The sequence below is a fragment of the Procambarus clarkii genome, chromosome 53 (assembly GCF_040958095.1).
Source record: "Procambarus clarkii isolate CNS0578487 chromosome 53, FALCON_Pclarkii_2.0, whole genome shotgun sequence".
Classification (NCBI taxonomy): Eukaryota; Metazoa; Arthropoda; class Malacostraca; order Decapoda; family Cambaridae; genus Procambarus; species Procambarus clarkii.
In genome coordinates, this window is record NC_091202.1 from 6889076 (window position 1) to 6909470 (window position 20395).

Consider the following 20395-nt stretch of genomic DNA (forward strand, 5'->3'; position numbering starts at 1 on the left):
TTTCAATGTTATGGTTGTTGACCTTGAAAGTTATAGGGACATGAGTTTTCTCTTGGGGATGGAGAACTCTGGATTTAGTTATAGAGATAACAAGACCACATTCAATGCTTTTAGCAGCGAATGAATCAAGTAGAGCTTGTAGTCCAGTTTGGGTATTTGCAACAATGCATATCTCATCAGCATATCAGATTACGGCTTCGTCAGGTAGTGTAGGAATATCAATTGTTAATTTGTGCATCAAAACATTGAACAGTGTAGGACTTAGCACTCCACCCTGGGGTGTACCCAACTCAAAAGAGTGCACAAAGTTTACTTTTGACCCCCTTGAAAAGGACTGTCTCTGTGCCATGTCAACAGTCTTCCCTTAACTCCAAAAGAGGCTAGTTGTTCTAAGATTATTTCTCTGCGTCACGCGTCTGTGTGAGGAGGCAAGTGTTGTGCACTCAGTAGCTGAGGTGTGTTTGGTCTGACTGGACGTGTTCTTAATTAAATCTTTGTAGTGTTTTATTATTATACTTATTTGTTGATGGCGAGTCTGATTAGTCAAGTAACCATATTATAAGCCATATGCATAGTATTTTTGAGTCAGAGGTGATTAATATTACTCATTTTGCCATGAAATTAACTTTGATTAAATATTTTATTTTGTTTTACCCATCATCCAGTAAACTGGTGTTGTTATAATTTTAAACAGTCGTTTAATTGTATCCCCCTAGATATATTTCATAATATTGTCAGGCTACTTTAAAAGATAAATGACTTGTAACGTACGATTATGTTACGTTGTTGGGTAGATTAGATACACAGTGTTTAGTGAGTCATATTTATTTAGTAGTCTTGATTACAGTAGTCGGTTGTGAGCATTGTCGTAACCGTTCAGATGGAGCTTGGAGCAGAGCAGAGAGTTGAGTGAGGCCGGAGTTGTGGAGCTCTATGCGGGAGAGCGTGGCGGCTCGATGAGGAATCAAGAGTGTCAAAACTCGATAGGGAGAGAGAGCGTTGTAGATCGATGCGGTCGTATTCTTCTGTCTGCTCTAAGTCGAATCTGTAGTGTCTTGGAGTGGATTAGAACTGTACACGCCGAGTGCTACATTCTTGAGGTTGAAGAGGTCTGGTAAATCCTAAGCGTCTGTCCTGGAGTTATCTGAATCACGATGGAAATTGAAGTGTTAGCTATTCTGTTGTTGTTGTTGTTTTAGATTTAGCTACTCAGAACGAAATGGCCATGTAGCACGGGCTATGGTGAGCCTGTAATTGAGTTATGTTATTCGCGATAATCTTGTTACTGTGATATTTGGGTCAAAGCTCTAATTAGAGATGGGGATTCCTCCTATTTCCCTGTTTCTTTTACGCTTCTGTTTAAGTGCACTGGTTTTAGTCTTGTTTTCATAACATTATCTTGGTGGCGGATGTAGATTCAGAATGCTCACTAGTGAGTTCTAGTCCTCAATGGCTTTTCTAATTATTGTAGTCTCTGTTGAATGTGCATCTAATGTAACTGCTGTCGTTGGATTAATGTTGAGCTTGATGCGCAGGGCTTCAGTAGCTTCACATTCCAGTAAGCAGTGCAACATTGGCGCCTCTGCCTCTGTTCAACTGATATGACACTCTTTAACTATTGGGTTTATTACCTCCCAGCAGCATTTGTAACCAAGTCTGAGTCTGTGTATGGCAACTGCAATGTCTCTGGATATTTTTTTGTCAGTCTTGAAAGAGTAGCAACCAGTGGCTTGTTCGTACCATATCGCAGTGGATCTTCTTTCCGCTACTCTGGCTCTGTGGCGACTTTTGATAGTTGGGAGTATTTTTTTCTTGATTTGCTCCTTAAACTGTGAAAAACTTGGAGGTATTTGAACCTGTACAACAGGTAGAGTAGTGGCAGTTTTTGCTAGTGAGTCTGCCTTTTCATTACCATTTATGCCAATGTGACTTGGTATCCAATTTAAGGTAATTGACAGCCCTAGATTATGGGCTTCTTTTCCTATATATTGGATTTCTGTGAGGAGTTGTATATTATTTCCGTGCTGACTTGATAACAATGACTGGAGCGAAGATTTAGAGTCGGTATGAATGATGACATCATGTAAATTATTCTCAATTGTATAGTTATGGCCTCCTTCAGAGCATATAATTCTGTCTGCAATGTTGAGCACCCACTATTCATGCTCCAGTAAGCTTCATGGTTGGTAGTGTAAACTGCTGCCCCAGCAGAACCTCTTTCTTGATCAACTGAACCGTTTGTGATGATGAATCGTTGTATGTCTATATATATATATATATATATATATATATATATATATATATATATATATATATATATATATATATATATATATATATATATGTCGTACCTATTAGCCAGAACGCACTTCTCAGCCTACTTTGCAAGGCCCGATTTGCCTAATAAGCCAAGTTTTCCTGAATTAATATATTTTCTCAAATTTTTTTCTTATGAAATGATAAAGCTACCCATTTCATTATGTATGAGGTCAATTTTGTTTTATTGTAGTTAAAATTAACGTAGATATATGACCGAACCTAACCAACCCTTCCTAACCTAACCTATCCTATCTTTATAGGTTAGGTTGGGTTAGGTAACCGAAAAGGGTAGGTTAGGTTAGGTTAGGTAGGTTAGGTCGTCGAAAAAACATTAATTCATGAAAACTTGGCTTATTAGGCAAATTGGGCTCTGCATAGTAGGCTGAGAAGTGCGTTCTGGCTATTAGGTACGACATATATATATATATATATATATATATATATATATATACATATATATATATATGTCGTACCTAATAGCCAGAACGCACTTCTCAGCCTACTATTCAAGGCCCGATTTGCCTAATAAGCCAAGTTTTCATGAATTAATGTTTTTTCGTCTACCTAACCTACCTAACCTAACCTAACCTAGCTTTTTTTGGCTACCTAACCTAACCTTACCTATAAATATAGGTTAGGTTAGGTTAGGTAGGGTTGGTTAGGTTCGGTCATATATCTACGTTAATTTTAACTCCAATAAAAAAAAATTGACCTCATACATAGAGAAAAGGGTTGCTTTATCATTTCATAAGAAAAAAATTATAGTAAATATATTAATTCAGGAAAACTTGGCTTATTAGGCAAATCGGGCCTTGAATAGTTGGCTGAGAAGTGAGTTCTGGCTACTAGGTACGACATATATATATATATATATATATATATATATATATATATATATATATATATATATATATATATATATATATATATATATATATATATATAGACATACACCTAATACCTTAATCAATTTTGGAGAATTGATTAAGGGGGCATATCATTCTAAATCGTTATAAATTAAAAGTTGTTCAATTTGCTTAAAAAATTTTTTATGAAATGGTTATAGAAAGGGCTGCAACTGGTCCAAGTTTCACCATCACACCCTAAACAGAAAAGGAGAAAAAAAATACACAACGTATTATGCAACGAATGTTCAACATTCTTAAATAATCTCAGGGAACACATGTGTCAACTAAAATGTCTACTATGTGCTGTAGAAGCACAAACTCTTGTAATAATTGTAATATGTATGTGCAATATATTTATATTTATTTTTTTTTTTTTTATTTTTTTTTTTTTTTTTTTTTTGGCCATTTTTTTTTTTTCATTTGTTATCAAGGGATTTGCATGAAACTTGCACACCTTGCTCAATGGATGCCTATCTGCAAAGGTGCCAATTATGAACGAAATCTGTCGAAGTCAAGCTCAGCTACAGGTGGCCGAACTTGGATCTTTATTTTACTCTGGAAAGTAATTTACACCTTCAAATTACTTCAGAGCTTTCATTTATTAATCAATTTACATGCAAATTACACCTTATATGTAGCGTTTGTGCTTCTACAGAATCTAGTAGACATTTTAGTCCAAAGTCTATTTGTTGATTTTATAAAAAATTATAAATATCATATATTGCATATTTTTTTAGAAGGGTAACTTTGAAAAATTATATTATTGCACTAAACACATTTTTTATAAAACTGATCACTAGAATCCTTTATTATGTGCTTAATTTAATATCTGAGTGTTATAGAAATGATTTTAGTTGACACATGTGTTCCCTGAAACTATTTGAAAATTCGTTGCATAATTCGTTGTTTATTTTTTTCTCCTTTTCTGTTTAGGGTGTGATGATGAAACTTGGACCAGCTACAGCCCTTTCTATAACCATTTCATGAAATGATTTTTAAGCAAATTGAACCACTTTTAATTTTACATTTATATGCTGCCTTAAGGAACATATAATCTCTTCCCACAACCAAACCATCGCCAGAGAAATCCTAGTAAACAACACAGAAATCATCGATAGATACAGCGATAGCAGGCGGCTTGACGTTTGCGAGGCATTACACATCAAGAAGTCAACACCAGCAATCAACAGCCAATTAATGCACAACTATATTCTACCCACCTCAAGACTCCGGTCCAATATAGAAGCATCAAGAAATATGGACCAATAGGCTTTCTACAAACACTTCTATTCAATACCCATTGTTTGTGTTCTGTCTTGTGTTGATACTTTTAATACCCTATTAATATCCCCTCTTGTTCTGTCTTGTGTTAATGCCACATCACCCCTCCCACCTCACTCAAATGTAGATATAAAATCGGAGATACGTAAGTTGTGTATTTGTGAACTAAAGTCTTTGAAAATGTAATAAGTTTTACGAAACGCGCCCGTGTCGCGTCAGACTAGAAATAAAAATGAATTTTGGAGAATTGATTTTTTATTTACCTCCAACAGTGAAGCGTAATGCACGAAAGATTGAGAAAATTCGTGTTAGAATTATTAATCTTACTTTTTCGGTCATATTTAATAATATATATATATATATATATATATATATATATATATATATATATATATATATATATATATATATATATATATATATATATATATATATATATATATATATATGTATATATATATATATATATATATATATATATATATTTATATATATATATATATATATATATATATATATATATATATATATATATATATATATATATATATATATATATATATATATATATATATATATATATATATATATATATATGCGAACAAGCCTGAATGGTCCCCAGGACTATATGCAAATGAAAACTCACACCCCAGAAGTGACTCGAACCCATACTCCCAGGAGCAACGCAACTGGTAACTACAGGGCGCCTTAATCCACTTGACCATCACGGCCGTCAAAAGGAAGTGATAGCCGAGGCTATTTGAGCCACTTCCCCGACGGCAACTCGGATGGTAATCTTGGGCATAGCATTTCACCAAATCATCTCATTCTTTGGGGCACACGTGAGGAACACAAATGCGAACAAGCCTGAATGGTCCCCAGGACTATATGCGAATGAAAACTCACACCCCAGAAGTGACTCGAACCCATACTCCCAGGAGCAACACAACTGGTAACTACAGGGCGCCTTAATCCACTTGACCATCACGGCCGTCAAAAGGAAGTGATAGCCGAGGCTATTTGAGCCACTTCCCCGACGGCAACTCGGATGGTAATCTTGGGCATAGCATTTCACCAAATCACCTCATTCTTTGGGGCACACGTGAGGAACACAAATGCGAACAAGCCTGAATGGTCCCCAGGACTATATGCGAATGAAAACTCACACCCCAGAAGTGACTCGAACCCATACTCCCAGGAGCAACGCAACTGGTAACTACAGGGCGCCTTAATCCACTTGACCATCACGGCCGTCAAAAGGAAGTGATAGCCGAGGCTATTTGAGCCACTTCCCCGACGGCAACTCGGATGGTAATCTTGGGCATAGCATTTCACCAAATCACCTCATTCTTTGGGGCACACGTGAGGAACACAAATGCAAACAAGCCTGAATGGTCCCCAGGACTATATGCGAATGAAAACTCACACCCCAGAAGTGACTCGAACCCATACTCCCAGGAGCAACGCAACTGGTAACTACAGGGCGCCTTAATCCACTAGTCAAGTCTCGCTAGTGACATCTAGCGAGACTTAAGTAAAGTTGCTAAAATCTTATAGCAACTATATCTTTCTGAATCGGACGTAGAAACGTTTTTAGGCAATACTTAAGAACCTTCGTAGCACACTTACGAAGAAATGCATGGAGCTTTGTGAATCTAGGTCCAGATGATCAAACTGTGTACCAGAACTATTTGAACTCAATGGCTTACAAGGACAACAAATGCTGGGGTCTGACTACTCTGGCGCATTGATCAATCACAATTACCTTATTGATCTTACATCAACCTTTTTGATCTTACATCAACCTTTTTGATCTTACCCCACCAATAAGTTCCTGGCACTGATTCATTTGAGATCTCAGGTGTTAAGACTACAAAAAATCCTGTGCATCTCCCACTCAGCCATGGCAATATACAACAGGAATTAAACAAGAAGTTTATAGAAGTCGTGCAAAACGACAATCCTACTCCACAGCGACTACTCCACTATAGTTTTCAACTGCAGTGTAAAATTACAACAAAACAGTGTCTCGTTAAATGATTGCTTACAACCAGGACCAAGTCTAACATAGAGGTTATACGATGTGCTGTTAACATTCAGTTTATGAACTTAAGCATACACTGCTGACATTACCAAAACAATCCTTAAGGTAGGCCTCCAAGAGGAGGACCAAAATTATCCCAAGTTTCTTTGGTTGAAGGATCCAAAAGATCCCAATAGTCATCTAATCACATATCGATTTGCCTCGGCATTGTTGGTGCACCTTCTTCACTGTTTATGCTACAAGCCACTTTGGATACACGTTCGAAGAAGTCAATGAGCCGGTATAAAGCTAAGGTTTGTAACAATGTATATGTGGATAACTTCCAAGGGACAACCAACAGTGAACAAGAGATGATGAACATTTATAAGGAAGCCAATCGAGAATTGATGGCAGCTAATGCTTCTTCAATCTTGGACTTCTAACTGAATAAATAAATATAAACCGAATTTCCTAGCTACCAAGTGCCTCAACAAATGAAAGTACTTGGTGTTGGATGGGAAACTCTCATATACTAACAGTTAACTCATTAACTAGTTAACGTAACAAATTAAATAAGAGGAAATTACTTTCTCAAGCTATTAAACCTTTTGACCCCTTATGGTTATTAAATACCATAATTATCAAGGGAAACTTTTTAACGAATTGCTTGAGAAAATTTGTTGGAATTATTCTCTAACCCTAAACTTCCAAGAAATGGGAGGAGGAATGTTAAGGAATTGAATTCCCTTGAAACTATCAAGTTTTCCCATATAGTACTATGTACAATGATCAACTACTTAGTCTACACGTGTTCTGTGATGTTTATGGAAGAGTGTATGGCACGGTAGTGTATTTGATATCTAACAAACAAGTAAATTTACTTACTTCAAAAGCAAGATTGACACCGGTGAAGAAACAATTCTTGCCACGACTTGAACTCACAGCTTTACTCTAAGGAATGAGGCTAGCTTCTTATTTGAACCGATAAGAAGTAGTTTTATCGGTTCAGATAAGTACATTATCGAACACTGATAAACAACTGCTTTTAGCAAACAGTAGTGTAGTCAGATAATGAAGCAGTGCTTCAATTGGTGTGCGGAAAATACCCATTACCGCACCGTACGGTTATGAGTGTTATTGTTCAACAATGGGTGTTATTGTTCAACAATGGGTGTTATTGTTCAACAATGGGTGTTATTGTTCAACAATGGGTGTTGTTGTTCAACAATTGGTGTTGTTGCAGGCAGTCTAACTGCTTAGCAGGATAGCAGGTAGACTGAGAGTCAAGCTCGGAGCGAGGCAGAAAGGCTTGTGGGTAGGCACACAGGCAGGCGGGGTAGCAAGCGATCACAATAGCGGCCAGGCTGACAGGACAGCAGACGGACTGGGAGGCAGGATGGAAGGCATGCTAGCAGGACGGCAGGTAGGCCGGGAGGCAGGAGGGAAGGCATGCTAGTAGGACAGCAGGCTGAGGGGATGGCAGACAGTCTGGCAGGCAAGCCGGCAGGACAGCATGATAGCAGGCTGGCTGGCAGGATAGCAGAATGGGAAGCAGGCCTGAAGGTTGACCTCTACGAGAACAGAAAGCCGGCGGCTTGTTAAAGGACCCGCCAATTGTCTTAATGATATTTTTTAGCTGGAATTTGGCATTTACGGCTTCAGCGGGTAAATGAAAACAAAAAAACATCTGTTTTCAGTCCTACTTGAGAGAACATACTCTCCAACACTATATCTGTAATTGCCCTGTTATCAGTGACTTCATACCAAATGGTATGAGGTACTTTGAGCTCTGTAATTACTTCATACACTCAGGAATATTGGAAGATATTCTTGTGCTGAACCCAGATTTTGCCAGTGGAGGCTAATAGATCAGCCTTAAGTATTTTGTTCTCTCCTGATTCCAAGTATGACTGGCCATCCTGTGAGGTGAGGATGTTGGATGAGCTTGTAGCTGGTTTTTGATCTACACTGTGTGGTCCTTCATACAGAATAGGGAAGCAGCACATTGCTGTGTATACCTAAACATGTTAAAAAATACATTGTTTGAGAGGCGTCTTGTAGAAGCTGGTAAGAGTAATTATAATATAATGTTTCCATGATTCAGTGCTTACCTCTAGTGAAAATCGTGAAGAGTTGTTTAGTCAGAGTTGATTTGTTTTTTGTATTTAGACTGGTATTTTCTGCCTTGATTCCATGTATGTCTGACCATCCTGTGAGATGGGAGTATTAGATAAACTTATAGCTAGTTTTTTATCTACACTGTGTAATATTCCATATATAATAAGGTAGCAGCACATTGCTGTGTATACCTAAGCTTCTTAATAAAAAAAATCAGTAATAAAGATTTTAATTATAGTTTGTATTATTACAAGTACTGTATTATCCTTATTAAATCATGTTAACCATGGATCATTAAGATCTCATGTTGATATGTAATATTTTTTTTTGAACTGCTAATCCATGCTAATCATTTTTTAATCATTCATTTAATTGTGCATTATGTCTCAATTTTTCACTTCCTTGGATATATTGTACAGTACAAAAAGAGAGGATAACAATAAAGCAAGTAATATTTATTTCATTGTATTTTTTATTTAAATAACTGCATCAATATTTTTACAGTTGACAGGATTTGTTTTACCATACACATGCATTATTTATAAAAAAAAAATTTGGTTTATTGTTACACACAATGGTGCTACATAACCTTCCCAGCTTGGTGCCTTCTTTTAATACTTACTTACTGATTAATAAGTATATAATAATAAATAAATTTTATTCAGGAAAAGTACATACATAGTTGATTTACAAAAAATAAAAAAGGGGGGTAACATAGCAGAAATCAGCAATTGTTCACGTTGGTGAACAAACATCATTGTTTAAAAAATAGCAAGACATGGGTTGACATTTAGGGGGTAAGGTAGGTTACATGGAGTTAATTAGGTAGTACTTGCTTTACTCTTAAACTTGTTGAGAGAGGTACAGCCTTTGACATGATTCGGGAGGTCATTCCACATTCTTGGTCCCTTGATTTGTAAAAATACTTCTGATTTGGTTACACACAGTTAAATTGTGTAACAGGAAGAGGTCTTGGACACAAATTTGTTCCATGCTAAATGTAGAGGAATCAGCTGAGTATTCCTCAAATAAAATGAGCTGCCTCAGCTTATAAGGTAAATAAAATAATCATTCCTCAAATAAGTAGCTGCATCACCTCACTGCCTTACTGCTACATAGCCTTCCCGGCATGGTGCCTTCTTTTGATAATTACTTGTTCCACACCCAAGTTGTGTAACAGGAAGAGGTCTTGGACCCCTACTTCCTTCTCTCTTTTTTAATAGTCCACATAATCATAATTATAGCTTTAAGTATTCAATGAATAAAGTTTTTGACATTTTTAACCTTCTCTTTACCTAACATCATTTGTGCAGCATATTTATATTTTATGTCTCACCCAGATTTAATTTCAAAATAAAACCAAAGTAAATAAATAAGAAATGGGTATGTATAGCTAAGGTACAACCTTACTACTAGGTGAACAGGGGCATTTGGTGATAGTAAATGATCCCATCAGGCAGGGCTCATCACCTCTCATATTTCATGTTCACCAGTGTTTATTTACTTAATAACTACTGGTATAATATCTTGCTATTATAAAACTAATTCTAATATCATAAAAGACATATTTACTTCAAATTTCAAGCAGAGAATGCATATATAACTAACACGAAGGACTCCTCTTCACAAGATTCACCAGCTATAATCTTTTGCTTATGTTCCAAAATCTTAAAATCGGCCCCAGTGTTATGTAGTAGAGAAAAATTGAGTTATATCCAGTTTACGTAAAGCTACGAGTGGTCGACAGCACACTTAGATGACGGACTAAACTTACGAAGGTTTTTTTTCTTAGAGTAGCTACCTGAATACCGATGTAGCCGCCACGAAGGCCCTAAGAAGAAAAACATTCGTAGCTAACAAGAAAAACATTCGTAAGTACCTTCGTGAATCTGGCCCCTGGCTCTCTTTGTCCAGATGTCAATAAGTGATAGAAGGGTCACATTTACTCTATTTTGATACTGATAATTAAGTTAATTCAAATGAGGTGTTTTTATGATGTAAAAAGTCCAAATACTGCTGTATTTAAAAATAGTTCCCAACAGAAAAGCTGGTGAATTTATAGTTCTATGTGGCTATGATATCCCGTATTCTATTGATGAAAAATTCCACTGCAAGCTACATTTTCTATGAGTTAACTTGTGCATACAACAGCAGCAATATTATCTGCATATTATATTGATATTAATAAATGGTGTCGGGTTTTCGGACAAAATTCCCTGGGGGGCTGGTCACAGGTCGAAGTCCTATTTAGAACAGACGGACACCAATATTCCTCCTTCGAATTATTAGATAAATTTGATGTTAGTAGTTAGTAATCACACATTTGTGCGTCTGTTCGTACAGGACGGATGTCCCGTACACGAAATGCAGGGGTTAGAAGTCTAATGTGATTTCATTTCCCTGTTAACTCTTGAGAGGCTAAAATTCTAGCATAATTACATATTAACCCAGAGGACTGAAAGTGATCAAGTACTACAGTCAAGTATGATTCAGGGACTGCAGTAAGATCAGTGACATAAGATATAACTTGAAATTTGTTCAGGTAACTGGTCACTGATATATAAGCACTGAGACCCATGGAATTCATCTTGATTAAGTAATTAATGTATCAAAATCAGTCGTCAGATTAATAGGGGTTTAATTTAGTTAATTAATTCAGAGGATTGAATTTAGTTAATCATTAAATTATCATCATTAAAGTCAAGCATGGTTCTAAGACTGCAGTGGGTTCAGTGGCATTAGTCGCAGTGACTTGTAGCTGTTTAGGCTACTGTTCACTGATTTGCCACTGAAGGCTTATGAACCCATCTTCAGCATTAAATGATGATATTAAGATCAACCTCTGTTGTTATAGTCAGCTGTAATCTCCTTAGTATAATGCTACTGGAGAGATATAATCAGCTGACAAATGTATGAGCTCACCATAGCCCGTATTAGCGAATCTTAAACATCAACAACAAGCTGACAAATTTAGATTTCTACTGGTATTATTTATCTGCGGGCATAGGTCTCCTCAGGCTTAATACTGGGCCTGAGAGTAATTTTCCTTCTGCAGAATTTAACATGGTGATGCCCTGATATTTAGTAGGGCTACCGATGAATCGATGGTAATAGTCTGTACCTACAAGGTTACCAATGTCGGTGAGGTGATCAGACTTAATATTATCTGCCAATTTTATTCCTCAATTTCTCAGGAATTTGGCAGTTGCTCTCAGACCTTGTACTTGTAGGTCTACTGGTATTTTGTCCACCACAATGGCTTGTACTCGACAGACGTAGCTGCCTAAACGTACTGATGGTTGTACCACCTGGTAGACCAGTCAACAATGGCTGGTCCTGTATCTGTTAGAAACCCTGAGATATTAATTGTCGTCTGGGTTACAGGCCTTAATTGTAGTTCATCTGCCAACTTTTTAGTGACATAGGTTCTCTGGGACCCTTGGTCAAACAACCCACGGGTATGGACCTTGGCCCTCTTATTCTGGATGGTAATTTGGGCAGCAGGCAAAGTCGTATTTCCTTTAGACTTTGTCGGTTGGACACTAATTGTTAGTTGCACCTTGCAGTACTGTATTGTGGTTGGAATGCTATCTTCCACCTTGGGGTTTGGAGACTTTGTTTTGGTGTCTCTGCACAATGCTGCATGGTGCTGACCCTTGGTACACCTATTACAGGTGTATAATTTAGTCTCACAGTCGTTGATGTTATATTTCCTGAGGCACCTCGTGCAATGTTGCAAATCTTTGAGTCGCTCAACACGGGCGTCACTATCAGGAAAATTAGGGCAGTGGTACATTGAATGTTTCTCATTGCAGAACAAACATGTTCCATTGCTTCCAGAACCATTTGGAGTCACGTTCTTGGGTGACACAGTAACTATGGGCTTGGAGGGTCCCACTGCATATATATGCCCACTCTGCCACTGTTCCACTTTGGTGTTGACTTTTATTGTCTAGATTGATTTGGGGTACCTTTGGTACTCTGTGGTTTACTATTATTGTTTTTTAAGGTTTACTTGGTGGTTTCAATTTGTCATGTGTTCGTAATTGATGAACTACTGAACGTAAACCCTCAGATATTTCATTCATGGATATGATACTTTTATTGTAATGAACACTCATTTGTCTCAATACGTCCCTAGGTATTTTCTCCTGGACAATTATTTTCAATACGCACTCAGCCCCGTTTGTATCGGCTGTCAGGCTGAGGGCTTTGATCATTGATTCTACCTCCAGCTTGAAGATTTGAAGTGAATCAGCTGTAGCCTATGAAGAGGGTAAATGCAACAGCTCATGAACTAAATGTGATGTTCTTACTTCTGGATCACCATAATTATCATTCAGGAATTGTACTGCCAGATCATAGCCGTCATTAGTTAATCTCAGATGGGATAATACTGTTTTAGCCTCAGCTGATAATTGGCCTTGAAGATAAGAGAATTTCCTACTCTTAGGTAAAGATTGTTTTGAGTCTACAAGGACTACGAATTTGTTCCAAAATTCGTCCCAATCTTCCTCGTCTTTTCCTGAGAAAGTGGGTAAATTAATTGGAGGGAGTCGAGTTTCAGCCTGATTCATACTAGATGAAACTGTTGTTGTTGTTGCCTTGTTCTGGACAATTAATTTGACATAAGGCTATAACGTGGCCTGGGTGTGATCATCATAACTCGCTAGATGAACTATAATGTCGTCTATCTCTGTTTCTGATAAATTGGTGTTGGCAAGTTCAGCTACATATGTTGCTATTTGGCATTTGATTTGCTCAAATTTACCTGCAGCTGCTTGATAATAGCTTTCCAGGTAAGCATAATCAACTGGAGGTTTTTGTGACGAATCCTCACATTTCTTGATCTGTCTTGTTAAGTGGCCTTAAAGACCTGCAAGGGGTTTTCTCATTCTTCCTGCAGTATCCATACTGGCTAGTTGGTTAAGCCTTGTGGGACTTGTAATTTGGTTACTCATAATGCTGAACAAGTACTGATGGTAGCCTAGGGTGAAATTCTGGACTCACTAGGCAATATTCCTACCTTTTTTTAGAGGTTGGCACTTAAAATTAATACACATTCTTGAGGTTATCTTGAGATGATTTCGGGGCTTTTAGTGTCCCCTCGGCCCGGTCCTCAACCAGGCCTCCACCCCCAGGAAGCAGCCCGTGACAGCTGACTAACACCCAGGTACCTATTTTACTGCTAGGTAACAGTGGCATAGGGTGAAAGAAACTCTGCCCTTTGTTGGAAAAATGCAGACTAACCTCACACTCATCTGGTGCCCTCGGGAGGTGGAGATATTTGAGATGTATATATATCTCGAAGTCTCTACTTCTTTTGTAGGGTCTGATGGTGTAGTGGGTTAAAGCATACTAGTTATGGCAGCTACTGGAAGGTAGTTGTGCTTTCTGGGTTCGAGTCCCACGGGTGGGTGTTGTCCAAAGATTATTAATCTTCACTTGTGGTTTATGCAAGTATAGGCTTATAAGCTGGACACGAGTTCTCTCACATTGACAGTGGCTTGACGAAAAATGCAGACTAACCTCACACTCATCTGGTGCCCTCGGGAGGTGGAGATATTTGAGATGTATATATATCTCGAAGTTTCTACTTCTTTTGTAGGGTCTGATGGTGTAGTGGGTTAAAGCATACTAGTTATGGCAGCTACTGGAAGGTAGTTGTGCCTTCTGGGTTCGAGTCCCACTGGTGGGTGTTGTCCAAAGATTATTAATCTTCACTTGTGGTTTATGCAAGTATAGGCTTATAAGCTGGACACGAGTTCTCTCACATTGACAGTGGCTTGACGAAAAATGCAGACTAACCTCACACTCATCTGGTGCCCTCGGGAGGTGGAGATATTTGAGATGTATATATATCTCGAAGTCTCTACTTCTTTTGTAGGGTCTGATGGTGTAGTGGGTTAAAGCATACTAGTTATGGCAGCTACTGGAAGGTAGTTGTGCTTTCTGGGTTCGAGTCCCACTGGTGTGTTGTCCAAAGATTATTAATCTTCACTTGTGGTTTATGCAAGTATAGGCTTATAAGCTGGACACGAGTTCTCTCACATTGACAGTGGCTTGACGAAAAATGCAGACTAACCTCACACTCATCTGGTGCCCTCTGGAGGTGGAGATATTTGAGATGTATATATATCTCGAAGTCTCTACTTCTTTTGTAGGGTCTGATGGTGTAGTGGGTTAAAGCATACTAGTTATGGCGGCTACTGGAAGGTAGTTGTGCTTTCTGGGTTCGAGTCCCACTGGTGGGTGTTGTCCAAAGATTATTAATCTTCACTTGTGGTTTATGCAAGTATAGGCTTATAAGCTGGACACGAGTTCTCTCACATTGACAGTGGCTTGACGAAAAATGCAGACTAACCTCACACTCATCTGGTGCCCTCGGGAGGTAGAGGTATTTGAGATGTATATATATCTCGAAGTCTCTACTTCTTTTGTAGGGTCTGATGGTGTAGTGGGTTAAAGCTTACTAGTTATGGCAGCTACGGGAAGGTAGTTGTGCTTTCTGGGTTCGAGTCTCTCTGGTGGGTGTTGTCCAAAGATTATTAATCTTCACTTGTGGTTTATGCAAGTATAGGCTTATAAGCTGGACACGAGTTCTCTCACATTGACAGTGGCTTGACGAAAAATGCAGACTAACCTCACACTCATCTGGTGCCCTCGGGAGGTGGAGATATTTGAGATGTATATATATCTCGAAGTCTCTACTTCTTTTGTAGGGTCTGATGGTGTAGTGGGTTAAAGCATACTAGTTATGGCAGCTACTGGAAGGTAATTGTGCTTTCTGGGTTCGAGTCCCTCTGGTGGGTGTTGTCCAAAGATTATTAATCTTCACTTGTGGTTTATGCAAGTATAGGCTTATAAGCTGGACACGAGTTCTCTCACATTGACAGTGGCTTGACGAAAAATGCAGACTAACCTCACACTCATCTGGTGCCCTCGGGAGGTGGAGATATTTGAGATGTATATATATCTCGAAGTCTCTACTTCTTTTGTAGGGTCTGATGGTGTAGTGGGTTAAAGCATACTAGTTATGGCAGCTACTGGAAGGTAGTTGTGCTTTCTGGGTTCGAGTCCCACTGGTGGGTGTTGTCCAAAGATTATTAATCTTCACTTGTGGTTTATGCAAGTATAGGCTTATAAGCTGGACACGAGTTCTCTCACATTGACAGTGGCTTGACGAAAAATGCAGACTAACCTCACACTCATCTGGTGCCCTCGGGAGGTGGAGATATTTGAGATGTATATATATCTCGAAGTCTCTACTTCTTTTGTAGGGTCTGATGGTGTAGTGGGTTAAAGCATACTAGTTATGGCAGCTACTGGAAGGTAGTTGTGCTCTCTGGGTTCGAGTCCCACTGGTGGGTGTTGTCCAAAGATTATTAATCTTCACTTGTGGTTTATGCAAGTATAGGCTTATAAGCTGGACACGAGTTCTCTCCCATTGACAGTGGCTTGACGAAAAATGCAGACTAACCTCACACTCATCTGGTGCCCTCGGGAGGTGGAGATATTTGAGATGTATATATATCTCGAAGTCTCTACTTCTTTTGTAGGGTCTGATGGTGTAGTGGGTTAAAGCATACTAGTTATGGCAGCTACTGGAAGGTAGTTGTGCTTTCTGGGTTCGAGTCCCACTGGTGGGTGTTGTCCAAAGATTATTAATCTTCACTTGTGGTTTATGCAAGTATAGGCTTATAAGCTGGACACGAGTTCTCTCACATTGACAGTGGCTTGACGAAAAATGCAGACTAACCTCACACTCATCTGGTGCCCTCGGGAGGTGGAGATATTTGAGATGTATATATATCTCGAAGTCTCTACTTCTTTTGTAGGGTCTGATGGTGTAGTGGGTTAAAGCATACTAGTTATGGCAGCTACTGGAAGGTAGTTGTGCTCTCTGGGTTCGAGTCCCACTGGTGGGTGTTGTCCAAAGATTATTAATCTTCACTTGTGGTTTATGCAAGTATAGGCTTATAAGCTGGACACGAGTTCTCTCCCATTGACAGTGGCTTGACGAAAAATGCAGACTAACCTCACACTCATCTGGTGCCCTCGGGAGGTGGAGATATTTGAGATGTATATATATCTCGAAGTCTCTACTTCTTTTGTAGGGTCTGATGGTGTAGTGGGTTAAAGCATACTAGTTATGGCAGCTACTGGAAGGTAGTTGTGCTTTCTGGGTTCGAGTCCCACTGGTGGGTGTTGTCCAAAGATTATATATATATATATATATATATATATATATATATATATATATATATATATATATATATATATATATATATATATATATATAAATATATATATATATATAAATATATATATATTTTAAATAGGTGCTGTCTATTTAATCTATTTAATCTATTTAATACATTATTAAATAGGTGCTGACGAATATATAAATATATATATATATATATATATATATATATATATATATATATATATATATATATATATATATATATATATATATATATATATTTATATATTCGTCAGCACCTATTTAATAATTTATTAAATAGATTAAATAGATTAAATAGACAGCACCTATTTAAAATATATATATATTTATATATATATATATATATATATATATATATATATATATATATATATATATATATATATATATATATATATATATATATATATATATATATATATATATATATTGTGACGGGAAAGTGTAGATGGTAATGCAGTCATCACTTTGGCTGATGTTAATGCCTAATCACATTTTAAATAAAAAAAAAGATCGACTGCTTGGCTGTTGTCTGTGGTAAAGTAAGGGAAGACACGCAAAACACATAGTATGAACAATGAAACTTTAATTAACTTAAAAACAAATTATGAATAAGACAATTCCTTGGCTATGTACAGTGTAAATTAACAAGTAAAAAAAAAATAACATAAAATAAGAACTGTGGTGACGTTACTCTACAAACAAAATAAAGACAGAAAAATTATTAAATAGGTGCTGAGAATATAGTGCTAGCTGAGAACATCCACCAATAAACAGAGCGTATATCAGTTGGTTGTTTACAGCTTGAGAGCACAGGATATTCTAACTTCATTGACTGGTTCAGGCCCAGACATCAGCTAGGTAGAGGGCGCTGAGGTGCAGAGGTGCAGTGGTGCAGACGTCGATTCACCAATCAGAAGCAGGCAGGCTGGAAGTGGTAGTTTGGTGATCGGCGACGAGGGAGGGGGAAGGGGTGGAGAGCGAGTGTGATGATACGATTGCGCCTGGCAAAACGTATTTGACTCAATATTTACTACACTTGCTTGTAGTATTTAGAAGTTTTCGATGTACTGAAGAAGCTTGATGGTAGGAAAGAGCAGGCCTAATCTCTCTTGAAGGAGATTATCGTAACAGCTCTCCCCGAAGCCTGCTCTTACGGGTTAAATACTTCAGTGGCTGGTGTAGAGGTAGGAGTAGCTGTCTCTACCTCGTAGACTCTGGAGAGGGCGTCGGCTATGATGTTGTCCGAACCTTTGATGTAGAAGATCTCCAGATTAAAATTCTGCAAGTACAGGACCCAGCGTAGAAGACGTTGATTGTTGAATTGAGCCTGTTGTAGGAACCGCAGGGGATTGTGGTCCAAGTAGATGGTAATAGACCTATTCCCCCTGTAGGTAAGGTTCAAAATGTTGCAGATTCAGGAGAGGAGTTCCTTTTCGATAGTGCTGTAGTTCTTCTGGTGAGGTTTCAACTTGTAGCTGTAGTAGCTCACAGGAAGAACCTCCTCGCCTCGTTGTTGCATCAGGACGCCCCCGATGCCGGTACCACTGGCGTCGACATTGATGATGAAGGGCTTCGTGATATCTGGAGAGGCGAGAATGGGATCAGAACATAGCAAAGATTTAAGTTGTTCAAAGGCAACGGTCTGTTGAATGGTCTAATGATACCGTTGCTTGGGGCTGGTCAGATTAATCAATGGTATCGCTACCGTACTAAAATTCTTCACAAACCTACGATAGTAAGATGCAAGTCCAAGGAAGCGCAGGAGCTGCTTCCTGATCGTAGGTTGTGGGTAATGCTGGATGGCTTTGGTGTGAATTGTTAAAGGAGCTATGCTGTAACTCCCTATCACATATATAAGTATATATATATAAGTCACCGGAGGCAAACCCTCAGCAGTTTAAAGACCAACTAATGAAAATAGAGCACTGCTTGGAAAACCTCACAAATCCAGCTCCGAACATCATCCTGCTTGGGGACTTCAACCTACGGCACCTGAAATGGAAGCACCTGGCTAATACAGTAATATCAGAAAGAATACCAGGAAGTAGCCTAAATGAACAGGCACATGCAAATGACCTGCTACGGATGTGCGATAGGTTTGCCTTAAACCAGCAAATAGTAGAACCAACTAGGAAGGAGAACACGCTGGACCTCATTTTCACTAATAATGATGAGTTGATCGGGAACATAATGATTACAAATACCTGTTACTTAGATCACAACTTAATTGAGGTACTGACAACCATGGGGAATGGACCTCCAAAACCAGTCCAGATTCCCGGAGGAGGAGATTTCAGCAAATTCAACTTCAATAATAAACGGGTAAACTGGGAGCAAATAAACCAGGACTTCACAGAAATAAACTGGGAAGAACAGCTAGGAAATGCAAACCTGAACCAGTGCCTGGAAAAAATAAGCTCAGTAGCACTAGAAATATGTTCAAACCGCATACCCCTAAGAAAAAAGAGAAAGAGATGCAGATTGGAACGGGAACGTCGTTCCTTATATAGGCGAAGAAAACGAATCGCGGAACAACTTGAGAGTCGCACCCTATCTCAAGAACGGCGAAGAAGGTTAGGTAGAGAAATAGAAACAATTGAACTCAAGCTACAAGAATCATACAAAACCCAGGAGAGGCAAAGAGAGCAAAAGGCCATCAGTGAAATAGAGAGAAATCCGAAATATTTTTTCTCCTATGCAAAATCAAGATCAAAAACCACATCTAGTATCGGGCCCCTGCGAAAGGGAGATGGAACTTTCACAGATGACAACAAAGAAATGAGCGAGTTACTGAGGAAGCAGTACGACTCTGTTTTCAGTGAGCCATTAAATGCACTAAAGATTGATAACCCAAATGAATTTTTCATGGATATGATACCAACATCAAATCACATATCAGACGTCGCCCTATCCCCACTAGATTTTGAAGAAGCCATAAACAGTATGCCTATGCACTCTGCACCAGGCCCGGATTCTTGGAACTCCATATTCATCAAGAACTGTAAAAAACCACTATCGCAGGCCCTTCACATTCTGTGGAGACAAAGCCTAGATACTGGCGTTATCCCTGACATACTAAAAACAGCAGAGATAGCACCACTCCATAAAGGAGGAAATAAGGCAGAGGCAAAAAATTACAGACCGATAGCACTAACATCGCACATCATAAAAAATTTTGAGAGAGTGCTAAGAAGTAAGATCACAAAATACATGGAATCACAGCATCTCCATAACCCCGGACAACATGGTTTCAGAACAGGGCGCTCTTGCCTGTCGCAGTTGCTGGACCACTATGATATGGCATTAGATGCTATGGAAGACAAACAAAACGCTGATGTAATTTACACAGATTTCGCAAAAGCTTTTGATAAATGTGACCATGGTGTTATTGCACATAAAATGCGTTCAAAAGGAATTACCGGAAAAATAGGCAGATGGATCTACAATTTCCTGACCAACAGAACCCAATGTGTAATAGTCAACAAAATAAAA

The 20395-nt window shown here is 38.4% G+C and overlaps 1 long non-coding RNA gene across 1 annotated transcript in view; it reads right to left on the reverse strand.

Annotated features, from left to right (window-relative positions):
• The window catches only part of LOC123767100 (uncharacterized), a 173360-nt gene extending 165859 nt beyond the window's left edge, over positions 1–7501 (reverse strand). The window contains exon 1 of the long non-coding RNA XR_011222746.1: positions 7417–7501. This is a non-coding gene — a long non-coding RNA (uncharacterized lncRNA). The remainder of the gene's footprint in view (positions 1–7416) is intronic.
• Between the last annotated feature and the right edge of the window lie 12894 nt (positions 7502–20395).